Source organism: Larus michahellis, chromosome 1 (assembly GCF_964199755.1).
Source record: "Larus michahellis chromosome 1, bLarMic1.1, whole genome shotgun sequence".
NCBI classification, from domain to species: domain Eukaryota; kingdom Metazoa; phylum Chordata; class Aves; order Charadriiformes; family Laridae; genus Larus; species Larus michahellis.
In genome coordinates, this window is record NC_133896.1 from 96,910,647 (window position 1) to 96,925,255 (window position 14,609).

Sequence of the window (14,609 nt, forward strand, 5' to 3'; positions counted from 1 at the left end):
CAGTGTCTTCTGTGTTCAGCTGAAATCCAGGTACACACATAAACAACCTCCTGCACAACTGTTTGGGCAGAGTGACTTCAGAAATGCTGATGGTTAGAAAGCTTAGTTTCCAGTCAGGATGGAATGAATGCTTGTGCTCTGGAAAAGTAGCAAAATAGGTGCTTAGTACTGTAACTGTAGAGAATGTAAAAGAAAATTTCTGCTCTTTATTTCCAAATGTATTTTCTGAAGTCCTTGAAAGATTTTTCAGGAAATTCTGGATGTCCAGAACAGTGGTTCTTAATCATGCGCTTTATCGTTTGCCTTTGGCAAGAAAGCTCAGTTCCTTCCTTTTGAATGTGGGACCCTGCCTTATTGCCTCAGGGAAGCATTACTTTAATGCGTGTCACTTGAGGCTAATTCAACCTGCCACTTGGAAGTTGCCCCTGGTGCAGATCGTAGCAGTGCACCATTATCTCAAGCTATTTCTCATCAGAAGCAGACTACATCTGTTCTGTATGATCTGCATAGCCTGCCAGTTTATTTTAGGTTAGCGTGTGAGGTGGTAGCTTTTTTACCTATGAAGCCATGATTGGTTTGGCTTTTAGCTATGTGATAGGAGCCTTTCTTCCATGTCATTTACCAAAGCAGCCCTAGACATCTCAAGACGTAGGTCCACAACAGCTTAAACTGACTGACATTGAGGCAGCTCTGTTGCTGGTCCTCACAGTTCTGCTGCCTCCTTAGTTCTAACCCCCAAGTTTCATGCCTGGATGTTGAGCTGCGACTGGGGGTTGATTTGGATGAAAACAATGGAAAAGAGTTTCATTCAGCTGAAAGCTCCCTGAGCCAGACGTTTATCCAGTCCTGGCTCAAGGATGGGCTCAGGGACATGTGCCCAGGAAGAGAAAAGAGGTGAAGGGAAGGGTGGGATTGTGGCAGCTTCAGTTAAAATCAGCTTACATCGTAGTGCAGCCATGCTCTTAAGTTCTGGAAATAACAACCCAGTTGTTTCAGCAAGCTATTGCTGTGACCATAGGATATAATAGTTAAAGGAATTTTGGCTTTGGAATTTACTTTCTCCACTGTTTGTTAAAACCTGCATTTTGGTACTCATCAGAAACTGAAGATCATACACCTCAACCTTTCCATCCTTGAAAAGGGAAAATTATATGAAGGCTCGATTAATTTCTTTTATGAGGTTTGGTTGCTATATGTCATTAGAAGCAAATCAGGCAGGGAAAAAAAAGAAAACATTTTTGTAAGCAGTAGGGGATATTCCCCTTTGAAAAAGAGCTAAAACTTCATTAACATTTCAGCCAGCTTTAAATTAAAATTTGTGTCTGAAAATAATCTATAATGTATTTTGAGTGCCAGTGAGGCATGTCAGGGCAGTATCAGCACAATTTTCTTCCATATACAGCTTGTGATGTGGCGCCTGTGTCTTCTCTCCCAGTGATTCTGTGGCACACATACTGGTGTGAGAATGCCCATTAAATTAACCCTTGGATCCTAAATACTACACCTGCTTTGTATGCAAGCTAACTTGGCCTAATGATTTTTACCTTGTGTAGTCCCATTCCATTAGGTTCCAATAGGTCTGCTTACACTAGAAAAGATTTCACTTGTTACATTTCTGTAGGACTGGCCCTTATAACATGCCAGCAGAGTGACTGGGTCTTCTTTCCCCCATTCTTGCACCACTGAGTGTTGGTACTTCACTTTTCCAAAAATAGGCATTACTTGGTCTGCCCCACTGAGCACCAGTCATTGAGTATGATGCTGGGAAGCGGAGAGTTCAGAAGTGAAGCTAGCAGCTTTGCTATGTAGACAGTAACAAATGTTCCGTTTCACTGGATTTTGCACGTTTGAGGGGACATGGAGATGTGCAGCATGCAGCCTGAAATCATGCTTATTTTTCCTGCAAGGTTTTTGTGTCAAGTCCCCACGGATTATATTTTCAGCCATCTTCTGCAATTGGTACTCCCACTGCAAAGCCTTTGTAGAAAAACCCTTTGCTGATGTATTATGTATGCTTTTGGTAGGGCCCGTGTTGAAGTTCCTGACAACAGTTTGTAAAGATTTTTGGATGATGCGAGATCTTAAAGATCATTTTCCTCCTCTTTTAGGGAACTAGAGGGCTTGACACATCCTTTACGTCCTGCATTTACTCTGACCACAGTCCCTCCGTGTTCTCACAAGCGGAGCTCAGCCCTGCTTCCCTTCCTGTTGATTCCCAGTCAGCTACATGGTAAGTTTTCATTATCTCTAGCCTTGTTGCCACAAGGTAAAATTCTGGCAGAGTCTCCCTAAAATCCATTAGCACTGGGCATTGAGGGCAGAGTACTTCATGCCCATCAAAGATCATTCAGTTGTATTCCAGACTGACTGCAGGAAAGGAAGATAGTATTGAATTAGCATTGGAGCTGAACTTCAGCATAGATTGTTATAGGAATAAAATATGAAGCAAAATATGTGACAGAATTAAATCCATCAGTTCTAATAAAGGAAATAGAAGAAAGCAAAGAAATCTTGGACCCTTAAATCCCATTAACCAGGCCAGAGAGAGAATGTGTTAAAAGGGAGCTGCACTGTATCTTTTTTCATTGTTTGATGAAATAATCTTTTTCACCCTTTAAGTGGTGTGTTTAAAAATCCTGGTATTTCTGAAACAAAGAGAATACACAGCCACAGAGCTAGCTGGTTTTTATACCTTCCTTTTCTGAGTATTGTCCTTCAGTACAATACAGAGCCATTTCTTTGTTCTCACAAGCTAGCAGTTAAATTGTATGTAAATGTATGCAAATTAGATGCTGTCTAATAAAGAGAGTCATTAGATGGAAGAAATATTTAGTTTGGGGGGGGGAAGAAAGAAGAGAAAGCAGGTGTATTTTGCAATAGAAAAATGTAAGATTGCAAAAACCTCTCAAACTTTGGGTGAGGGCTTTTTATAAAGCCATTAAAATATTTTCTAAAAGACTTGCCCTAGTCTTGGTCCTTTTTTCTGCACATTTCTTAAGTATATGTACATACGCTTCTGTGATCTTTTCTTAAAACTCACACTGGCTGTGCTGTATATACATACTTGAACAGACATGTAAATACTGTATTCATAAATATTCTTTAAATCATACAGCTATAAATTTACATGCATGTACTTCACATTAAGGTGTGGTTTTTTTGCTTACTGAGTATATACAGGTGGAACCCACGTGGTAAATTTTATTTTCATGGATTGATTTATTCATCATGTGCTCTGACTGGATACCTTCTGCTCACTAAATCATCTTCCTCCATTTTATCGACCCTCTCCTCAACAATTTTAAAGCTTTTTTATTTCTTCACATTTTATTTATTCACTAAATCTCAGAGCGAGATACGTTTCCATCCTTTCACTTGCATTTTCTACCAAGTAATACCTTTTGAGGTATGGACCTGATTCAAGCCTAAAACAGCAGTGACCTTTCTAAACACGATGAAGTCACAGCCTTACTGTCAGGTGTCAAAATATTAAGATGCTAGAAATGTGAAGCTTTGTGTCATCCAAAGGTGGAGATCCCACACCTGTGGATGGAGCACTCGGCATCCATTTAGGCTTTGAAAGATTTAAAATTGATGAACCTTATATTCTCGCCACTTCTAAGGAGATAAAATTTAAGACTTTAATCTCTCTACTTTAGAATCTGTAGTCCTGCTCTTTCAGCTCTTCTGTTTGGGTGGATTAATATACGTAGATGACATGGCTCAATTATATTTTGAAGTCATTGTTGTATTTTGTTTCTGACAGTCAGTTATCATGGTTCAGGCAGGTGAGCCGATAGCTGTACATCGACTGGCATATTTTTTCCGTTGCAGTTTTGCAAGTCTGGAAGTCTAAAGACATATATGTATATGTGTATAAAATGTATGTATATAAAAATAATGTTGTTTAAATATTTACATATAAAGCCAAGGGATTGGCTTTCTTCCCAGAATTACTGGAACTACCTTCCCCAGGAACATTTGGACTTGAAAAATCTCTACAGCAACACTTTTCTTCTGAAACTAAACAACTTGTAAAATGAGCGACTAGCTCTGCACCCTTTGCTGTTCGTATGGGTTCTTTACTTGAGGTGATGGAAAGGATTCTGTGGATGGGTAATAATACATTTCCAGTTAATGGTGATAAGATTCTCTTTTATTGCTCTTTCCCCCCATGGTTTCTCATTGGCTGATTTTATGAGACAGCGTTTATGAGAGAATCTCTATCACAGTGGGAATACGTTCTAGGACATGCAATGTGCTGCATCTGGGCCACATGCAGTCTGGAGGCAGCAATTCCTGTCTGGTCACCTGCAGGGCAGGCAGACTGGTCGCTCAGAACGATCTGACTCGCCGGTTGCTCAGTGTCCCAACCATACTGGCTGAGCAGTCAGCAGAGAAGCCACAACGTTTGTCTGCTGCCCTGTGGGAAATGTGGACAGGGTCATTGTGAGGGACATGGTGGAGGGTTGGCAGCGAACATTTCAGGTGCTCTTGAAGGTATAATATAAGATGTAAGGTGAAGATTGCTCTGTAGGGAATGCAAAGAAAATCTGAGCTATAATATAAGGATGCTAGAGAGAGATGAGGTTAATACAGTAAGGAGAAACACAGGGTATAGTGGTGACTAGGTGGGATGAGGCCACATTAGTAAACAGAACGTGTTAGTGGTTTACCCACTCACTTGGGGCACTGCGCTTCTAGGCTGTCCGGCATTGAATGTCCTAGAACTGAGTCACCAGTGATGCAGACATTTTATGTTGATACTTTCACACAGTTTGCAGTTGAGCTAGGCTTAGCTACACAGGTTCTTCAGCTTTTGGGAGGTGGTTGTTAATCCTGAAACCCTAATTGGGAGATTTACACTGGAGGTGGGACAGGCTAGCAGCCGAAGAAAGTACCTGCTGTCTCTCACATTCTTGAGCAGGATGCAAAACATACATACATACAACACGAATGACGCTCAAATGGGGGAAGAGTGATGCAGGCTTAGGGGCAGGAATCTGATTAATTCCATGTTCCATTCCAGGCTTCCTGTGGTCTGGAGTAATTGTTCAGGGCAGGAGAGAATTCAGTGCCTACGTACTTCTGAGGATATGTATCTTACTGCCTATCTTGGCAATAATGATGATACAGCTTTCCTACCCTTGAAGTACATTGTGAGGATGTATTCATTAAAGGATGTGAGGTTTCTGCATCCTGTGATAATGGATCCAAAAGCAGTGCTGTAGCCAGATGTAGGAATCAGACCAGTGGTCCATCTGGTCAGGTATCGTCCTGCGCAATGTCTTCAACTGCAGCAGAGAGAGGCACAAGAAATCCTAAGTTGTAGTAGTGGAACAACCAATATTTTCACTAGTGATCTTGAAAGTAAATGAGAATTCTTTAACTTCTCTTTTCTCAGGAGCTTATGCATCTTTAAAAAAATAGTTTTAAGAAATAAAATATGCCGCGCTAAACTAATCCTAGAGCTAACGAACAGGCATTGGGACTAACAGTTTTTGCTATTACCTACTGCTTATTATTGTTATTATTATTATTTCTTTTTAATTATGCAAAGTGCTAATCAGTTTGATTATGCACAGTGCTAATCAGGTTAATTATGCAAAGTGCTAATCAGTTGTTCTCTAAGCACACGAGGAGAGCAGAGGTGCTGGCAGTGAATGGTGGTTCTAGATGGGGGTAGTCACGGCAGTCGTTCCTTATTAAAAGAGGAGTAGGTGAGATGACAGGGGTTTTTACTTCCATTAAAAAGTAAATAAAGAAGAAAAAAAAAAAAAAGCAAGCCATGAGGGTGATAGTTCTGGTGGGGTAATGTCTTCTTTCACAGCAAGGCAGACTCTTTTTCCAGCCCAGCTCGTGCTGTTGGATAATTTCTGTAGGAGTTCGAGTGCACTGATCTGGGCAAATATATTGTAGAGGAGTCTTGTAATGGGTGGGGTACAAGTTGCCCCCACTTGATAAATTGGGATGCATAACTAGTAATCACAAATTAAGGGAGTTTACTCAATCTAACATAGAGTCACATTTTAAAGATCTGGTAAGTAGGATACTGATAATCTAACGTGAATGGTAGTTGATCATATGTGTGTATGATTGAAGGTACTGCATGTGCGTAAAACATGTTTCAGTGTAATGCCTTTACAAGCTGTAAGAAGGTAGGGTGCCTTTTCAGTGGAATGTATGTTAGGCTGCATTCCCTCTTCCTCTTTAGCGCTGAATTATAAACGAGAATTTTGTGTTCCTGTGAAACGGGGTCGGTTTTCACTAAGCTATGTTCTTCTGACAATTACTGAAGATTCAGTGTGTGTCTTACTGTGCTCAGTGTCTAATATCTAACCAATATTCCTTATTTGATTATCTTTCAGTGTTGGTGTGGGATACATAAGCATTGCTTTTTTCAGTTAGTAATGGAGATGACATTCCCAGAGCAGAGAGCTACTTGCTCATAAAAGTCTTGGGTAAAGGATCTTAAGAGATTTTTGAAGTCATTAAAACAAAAGGCTGTTCACAGTACTAGAAGGTTACTGCACCCACAATGCAAGAGAAATTTTCCTTGAAAAATTAATCATTGAAGGTGCTTACTTAAGAGGAGTCATGCCAAATTTTCAAATACATTTATGGTGGGAAATAAAGCAAGCATGGCTTAAACCAGAGCCTGAAAATTAATAGTGTGCTTTCTTGGCTTTGTAGCTGCTCCACAAGACACTGCCCCTCGAAACAAGTTCACTGCAAGATGTGTGGTCACAAATACTCATCTATTCTTAGGTGATAGACATGTGAACCTAGACATATGAATGGTCCACCATAGAGTCTAGTGCCTTACATGTGGAGCAGGAGAGTATGTGATGCAAATATTCTAAGCAAGAGGGACATACACAAGACACCAACGTCCTGAGACTTTGAATGCTTTCCTGTCTGATCAGAATCCTCTGAAGTTAACGTGCAGCTTCCCATAAGCCGATGGTGAATCAGGTCATCGCTGCCTCTAGGTGCTGCTCCAGAAGAACTTGATCTGTTTGCCTCAGACCTGAATCTGACTTGAAGTAGTCCACTCTACAACCAGACTACTTCCATAGATTTACTATTTTGCTTTCATTTATTGCTAGTGGCTCCAGTGCTTTGCTCTTTCAGTGCACTCCAGTCCTCCCTCATCAGCTGTTTGATGAGATAAAATAGGAGAGTGTGTATGACCTACCAAAACGGGGGGAAAACTCCAAGTTCCTCATGTGATCCTTTGGCATCACACAGCCTTGCAGGGAGCAGATTTTTACGTAGATTGCTGTTCTGACAGCAAAGCGGCAATCACACGCATTCTGGATTATTCGTCTATCTTTTGGAGGCTGGGCATACTGTATCAGAAGGGAATTAATTTGAAGATTACTATGATGCTTTAGGTATGTTCTTTGCTATCGTGCACATGTTTTCAAATGGGAGTTTATTCCTGTGGAAGTAAAGTCCCCTGAGTATTTAAGAGCTGTTGTAGAGTCAGAGGACCCTTGAAAGGCTAATAGCATAAACCACACACCGTTGTATTTTCATGTTAGAAGTGTAAATCTACTTGAGACATAATCATAACCTCTGTTGAATTTCACCATGTCAGATGGCTGGCCTTCTGATGAATTGGGGAGCTGGAAAGTCAGAAAGCTTGCATTTTGCTCCTGTTTCTGCTGCTCTCTTTGTAACCCTTCTAAATTGCATTATGTTGCTCTGCTTTAGTGTTTCTCGATGGTAAAGTTGAGGGGGGCGGGGGGGAAGTAATGATATGGACCTAATGCAAGGGGGAGGGGAGGGATGTTTGTAAGGCAAATGTAGTGTTTGCAAAGTGCTTTGATATCTCTGGTTTAAAGAAGTTGTAAAAGTGCAGTGTACTATGGGGAGTTATCTGTGTTATTAAGAAGCATCAACAACTCTTGTGATATTGTGTAAATTAGTGCAAGATATCACCAAAATAGTTTGTGTATTCCTAAAAAGTGGAATAAGTGGATGGAGAAAACTCAGTTGCCTTGACATAAGGCTAATGGGTTAGGAACAAGTGAAGAAACCCCAGTAAAGAAGTCTGTGCCTCCTGTGCTTTAAGAAGCAAGTCTCAAGCGAATAGAGTATTCATTTGCTTCTATGGCAGAAAGTCATTGCTTCATAGCCTCTTCTGCATCTTCTTGAGGACCTTGTCTTCAGAGGTGCAGGCTAACTGCTGCTCAGCTCTGTAGAAGCTGAGTCTGCTCATTGGCATTCACAGAACTGGGAGCTGGTGGGGAATTAATAACAAAAAGATTTTAAACGTTCAGCCTGACCTTTTAAAGTTACTGACCTGCATTCAGGTTACAAATACACAGCAATTTTCTCTTGAGCTGCAAAGACTCTAAATGTTAAATCAGTAACTGGATCAGACTAGCAGCCCTTCTGCTCTCTGTTCGCTCGTGCCCAGCTGCCATGACTGGAGTAAAGGAACAAGAAAACTATCTAAACACATCCATATCTTACTGTGACACAAGTACTTGTAAGAAGCCCCACTGACATAAACTAACACAAAGTGACACTTTGTTTAAAAAGTTGTTTTGAATGTCTTCTCCCATTGATCTTCTGCAAGGGAGATAAATAAACACTGTGTGTGGTGCAGCCAGGCTGAGTATTTTTGCTCCTACGAGTGTTTATACGTTCTCTGGTGGTTGGTTGTATTGCTGTTTGTTGACTGTAAATTCCAGACCTGTGTGTTTGTAATGTATACATTTGCAGGAGCGGTGCAGTTTTGGGAGTATGGTCAGGGTAGTGCTTTTTATGAGCACAACCAGATGAATAGTGGGTGGGGTTTTTTTCCTCCTTCCAGAGTCGTGAATTAGTCTTTGTGCTCCCAGTGGAAGAGAGGGCTGCGGTGGCAGGAGCTTTAGTTAAGCAGGACCTTCCGTGCCCAGATTAACGCAGGTAGGTGCGTGAAGAAAGCCATGTAGGACTTGTCTGATAGGAATCAAGTTAGTTTAGCTTTTTCATCTAATTAAGAAACAGGTCTGTTGAGCTTTCAGTTTGTTTGGTGATGATGAGGATGATGCATGTTTTCTCTTGGGTGGAAGTGACTGAAGTTGTTACAGATGACAAAATGCCTGGTGGCAGAGACCCGTCCTGCTCCTCTGTTCCAGTTTCACAGTTCTCTCCCTTGTCTTTGAACAAGATCTTCCCTTTTTCATTTACTGTTGTCAGCATCTCAATCCCTAGGACGATGGGAGTGTGTAGAAGATTTTGGGAACTGATGCAGGCACTACTTCTTCGTCCACCAAACTGAATGGATGTAGCTTCCTAAACATAATGTTACATGTAGTAAGAGTTCAGCTTAATCAGTCACCATTCCTCCTATTAGGTAGAATTTTCCTTGAACCTGTGCTGTCATGTTTGTGCAAGTTAAAATTACATGTTTCTGATGTTCCGAATTATTTAAAGCCTGCCTGGTGTTTTCCTTTTTGCTCTGTCTGATGCACGTTATCTACATTTATTAGACGCAGGTTTCACTGTCTTGCAGTTACTGTTACAACAACCTCTTTCATTTGCTTGTAAGTTTTACTGAATTTTAACCATTGGTAGTTTTATTAGCTTTAAAAATAACTTTTGGGGAGACCTTCTTCTGCTATGGGTGTGCTGTTTATAAATCTGATGCTAGAGGAAAATATTTGATTTTGCCCATGCTAAAATATTCTGATAACATCATCTTTCATGGTTTGGAATAATGCTTTGAAGAAAATCAACTGAATGACCTTTGTGGCAGGGAGGTATTTTTTCTTTTTATTCTTGTGCATTCACTTGTGCATCCCGACGATAGCTGTTCCGTGAAAATAAGGAGGACCTACTGCCAATATCAGCTTCTTAACAAACTCAAAAGGCAGAGGTCTGTCTGGTGGGCCTGAAGGTTGCCGTACTGTTGATGACGACAAAGGACTGATATGTTGGTGTGTAGTAGATTCTCTTTTTCACTTGGCGATTTGAAAATCCAAGGAATTAAATACACTAAAAAAGGTGAAAGAATATTTTGCTTATCTGAAGTCAAATTCATGAATACTAGAATTAAAGTTGACAGAGCAGCCTTAATTCAACTTCCCTGTGCTTTTCCAATTTTTAATTATGTGATCACATGCTGTTTTCTGTGGGAACCATTCTTCTCATAGTACACCTAATGGACTGGTCTGAGGTTGAATAGAGGTTCTTTAGTAAGAGGCTGTTTTCTTTAAGATCAATTGCCTCACTTACTGCAAACACTGGAAAATGTTTAATATATGAGGCAGGAGATAGCGGAAAAAGAAAGGGTGCTCTTATTCTCAAGATTACGGTGAGAGCATGTGCGTGCTTAAAGCAAAAAATGTGCTTGAATTGAGTTGCTTGTAAAATCAGACATCTTCAGGTGGGTTACAAAGAAAGCTACTATTTCTGCTTTCTCTTACCAGTTCACTTACTCCTTTTTAACCCTTCACTATTTCTACCTTTTAAAACATTCTGTTCGTTTTCCTTTAAAGAAGAAATAAAGTCAGTACAAGTATTAACAGACAACCCTGGTCTTGCCTTCTTACTCATCACTTTGCTCGTATACAAAAGACTCTTTTTTTCATGGTGGGGTTTTTTGTGTGTGTGGGTTTTGTTTTTTTTTTTTCTTCCCCATAAAATAGCAATTTCCAGGATTTTGACTTTCAGTTGGTAGGAAGTGCACTATGTTCCACACTATTCATTGACAAAAGTGCACACAACTCTTTCTGACACTTTGACAGTTTAGTTGGAGATACTGCTCTTAGTAGAATGTGTCTGTCTGTAGCCAGGTCCGTTTTCTAAGCACTGGGAATTCAGCTGTTTTCTCGTGAATTCTTCTTTTCATATTTTATTACTACGGCAAGAACACAAAGAGTGCTTGTTTCTTTCTTTCTCTCTCTCTTTTTTTTTTTTCTCTCCAGTTGACACAATCAGTATTATTTGAAGGAAAAAATTACACACAGAATGGGAAATAGGGTGGGAAAATGTAATAGGATCTGCAAATCTTTTCTGTCTTGTCTGAGTAAATGAGAGCTGATGAGAGATGCAGCACAATGAGGGCTAGGGAATGCTAGCTGAACTGGTATATAAAGATTGTTTCATTTTGCTTCATTTCATTTTACTGTATTGAATTTGAAAGGGAAAATTGCAGCGGACTTGAAAGTTTGCTGTGGAAACACCTTGGGTTGCCGTACCCTTGACGTGAACCTGGGCAAACATGAAGAGGAACGTTAAATGAAGTGGTGTATGAATTGTGTAGGTGTGCTTCTGAAGCTACTTTTTGAAGAGTGCCCTTTCACAAAGAGTGGCCCTGCCTCTAGGGTTATTCTGCGGCTTCTGATTTTAATCTCTTTTATTGTCCACTTAAGTTACCAATTTCAGAAGGGTGTCACTATGGTCTTGGGGTTTTTTTTGAGAGAAAACCATACTGATTTTCAGGCATACATTTTGCAGGATTATGTAGCAACATCAGACTTTCAAGAAGACTGGAAGGAGATTATTTCTTCCCCCGTTTATGCCCACTCTAAAGGCTCATCTCACCTTTTCAAATGAGTATAATGCAGGCTAGGACAGAACTGAGGGGAACTTGGTCCTAGGTAGGATACAACTGCATCAGTGCACTCATCAGTAGACAATTTTACCTTGTGTGTTACAAGGTGTAGTGCTTTTATCCAACTGGAGTGACTGCACATCGTTTGCTGGAAGGCGGAGCTGTAGGTAAAATCAGGTGTGAGTCAGTTTAATCTGAAAAGATGTTTTGGGTTTTTTTTGCAAATTATTATGCTGTTTTAGGCATGGATAATTCCCCAAAAATGGGGAAGATAGGATTTATTTTTTTTTCCTAAGTCAGTCATGGAGGTCTGAAATAATGCAGCGTGAACAGCAAACATTCCTGCATAAAATCTCTGGCAGCACAGATTATAAGATTTGAGACTCCTGTAGGAGCCACCACTCTTGGGAGATATCTTTGATGATAAAAAGAGCAAAATTTTTTTCAAATCTAAATAAGCAAATTTTAGTGTTCAGAAATAAGATTCAACATCCTGTCTCGAGGCCAGCTGGTGCGATCCCAAGGTAGGCTCGTGTCATGAGCAGATTTAAGACTCTTCCCTTGGAAAAGTTTTTTTAACTTCTGGATTTTTATGAGATAGGCATGCTTGGCAAGAATTTACTGGCAAGCAGCTTGCTTTGTACACTCATTCCCTTACCGAAGTCCCTCAAACTGAAGAGGCTGGGGTGGGGTTGGTGGGTATGGGAAGAAAAATGAAGGGGGATGGTTTTGCTTTTCTGCAAGCAAAAGGATGGTTTAATGGCATTGTGTAATATAGCTCTTCTGCCCCTCTGAGGGCAAGGGAGAGATTGGGTAATTTTTTAATTCCCCCTTTCCTGCCCCCAACCATTGGTGGAGAACACCCCTCCCTCTTAATGGAGACGTGGCAAATGCAAGAGTATCCATAGGGAAGTGAGTGTCCCTGGATGTGACTCGTTCCAACGAGCATCTCTTGAGCACGGTATCTAAAATCTGGATGTCGCTCTGTGCCATGGATTCATGTTTCTAGTTTAATCACAATCCACTTTTTCCCCGGCTGTGTTCATTTGGGTTTTTTTTGCCCCAGGTAAACTCCATAGGGTCAGACAGGTAAATCTTGGATAACAGAAGAAAAGTGAAGAAAACAAAAGTTCTTCTTTACCCTCTAGGAGTGGGTAGCACATAGAAGAGGGAAGCAGTGTTCCAGGTATGACGAGTAGATGTAATGGCTACAACAGCATTAAGAACAGATCTGAGAATTTAAAAGCTGGTTGAAGTCCAGAACGAGTTGGGGTTTTGGGAGGTGGGGTAAGAAAGAATGCTGAATGGCAACCAGTCTTTTCTGCAAATTATTTTAGTCTTAAGTCTTTATGCTGTGCAGTCTGAATAGCTATCCTATCTCATATACAATAGTAATTCAAGGAATATTCTTTTTAGCAGAATAAACAAGTTTTTGCTGCTTGACATGTGAAATGCTTGTACTAGTAAATTCCACAGACAGCTGCTTCCCCCCCAATATTGTTTTGTCTGATTATACAACCTTCAAAGTTTAAAATTGACTGGTTTACTGTAAGAAGCATTAAGTAAATGCAATCTCTCTATTTTTAATAACAGTAGCTCAAATTTCATGTGAGATCACACTAGTCCTCCAGTGTAATTAAGTTTATGGTTTTCTTGTGCGCTTCAAATGCCTGTGATGTGCAGTTAATAGTATTTTTCAGACAAGTATTAGGACACCTCAGCAGTGATGCCAATGTGGGCTGGTGTCTATCAGCAGTGCAGACACCACAAAGTAATGGAAATTGCAAGACACTCTGCTATAATTTGTCTAAAAATATGCATGACAGCAAAGCTTTTTTACCTGAGTTTAGAAAGTGATAAGGCTCTGAATTAGAGTGAAGGTTCATAAATGAATAGGGCATGAAAGAAGATTTTAAAGTTTGGCTCTAAGTCCGGTGTGTATTTAGAGTGAAGTATGGCTTAATATCGGAGATCTTCTGCATCTTGGATTTTCTATCACAACTGTACCTTGAATCTGGTTAACTGTAAGCTGATACAAGGCTGCATAAGGGAGTTTTGGAGAAAAGCTTTGGATGAACTTATGTATATTATACAACTTATACATATGTATAATACACATATGTGTATATATATACAGACATGTTGTTTGTTTGTTTAAAGAGATTGTGATTTTTCAATGCAAGAACATTCTTTTTTATTTCTAAAGAAAGAAAATTACACTAAAGATGCCTTACAATTCCAATGAAATGGCCTGAAATTATTGAAACAAAGTATTTCATTTAATTTAAACTGGTGGAGATTTTTTGTTTATCTCAAAGAAATTTTGATTTTCAAATGTTTTGAAGATGAAGGCCAAAACTTTGAATTCACGAGGAGGAAGAATATTTCAGACTTGGCTTCATCCAACATGCTTGTTGAACACTGCAAGTTACAATTACCCTTACCTAGGTTTGGATGTAGAGCTGGATCTGCGTTTGCAGTGTGTGTGTCACAGCTCTGTAAATCAGAACAGGATCTGATTATTCTGGTATCTTGGAATGTTTGGGCCTGAGTCTGTGGCATCAAGATTTTGGCAGTCTTGAGATTCAGCTTGGTTGTGTATAGAAGTGTTGGAAATGAGCCTGTAATCCCTTTCTGAAACAATCCCCTCTGATACATAAGGGCTATAAGAAGTATCAACAGTAATGGTAAAGTTCTCACATGTCAAAAAAACCTCTTCTCCTCTAGAAAGCTGAAGTAGAGCTTGCTTTATGTAAGTACTTAGGGAAACAGTAAAGACCAGTAGGTAATAAGTGGGGCAGCTTCTCAGTGACCTTCTTTTAAGCTCATGAGCTAACTCCTGTGCAGTGCTTAGCTGTGTTGTGGGAACAGCAGATCTGGAAAATCTCTGGCAGGTAACTGTAAACTAGCCTTTCCCTTCCTTTCTTAAAACAGCACATGCAAATGCTAACCAACTGTTTATTTTGTTCGTGCAAATTTTTGCCCATGCAAATTTAGGCTGCAGGTTTCCTTCGTTACACATAAAGAGGTTGGAATGTCCTTTTGAGTGGGAAAT

The 14,609-nt window shown here is 40.1% G+C and overlaps 1 protein-coding gene across 21 annotated transcripts in view; it reads left to right on the forward strand.

Moving 5' to 3' along the window:
• The window catches only part of ZBTB20 (zinc finger and BTB domain containing 20), a 487,918-nt gene that overhangs the window by 122,840 nt on the left and 350,469 nt on the right, over positions 1-14,609 (forward strand). For 18 of the 21 annotated variants that reach the window (XM_074594530.1, XM_074594379.1, XM_074594501.1 and 15 more), the window contains one exon: positions 2,109-2,230. The exons of the other annotated variants lie outside the window; for them this stretch is intronic. The gene's annotated coding sequence lies outside the window, so the exon portion shown is untranslated. The remainder of the gene's footprint in view (positions 1-2,108; positions 2,231-14,609) is intronic. 21 annotated transcript variants of the gene reach the window in all.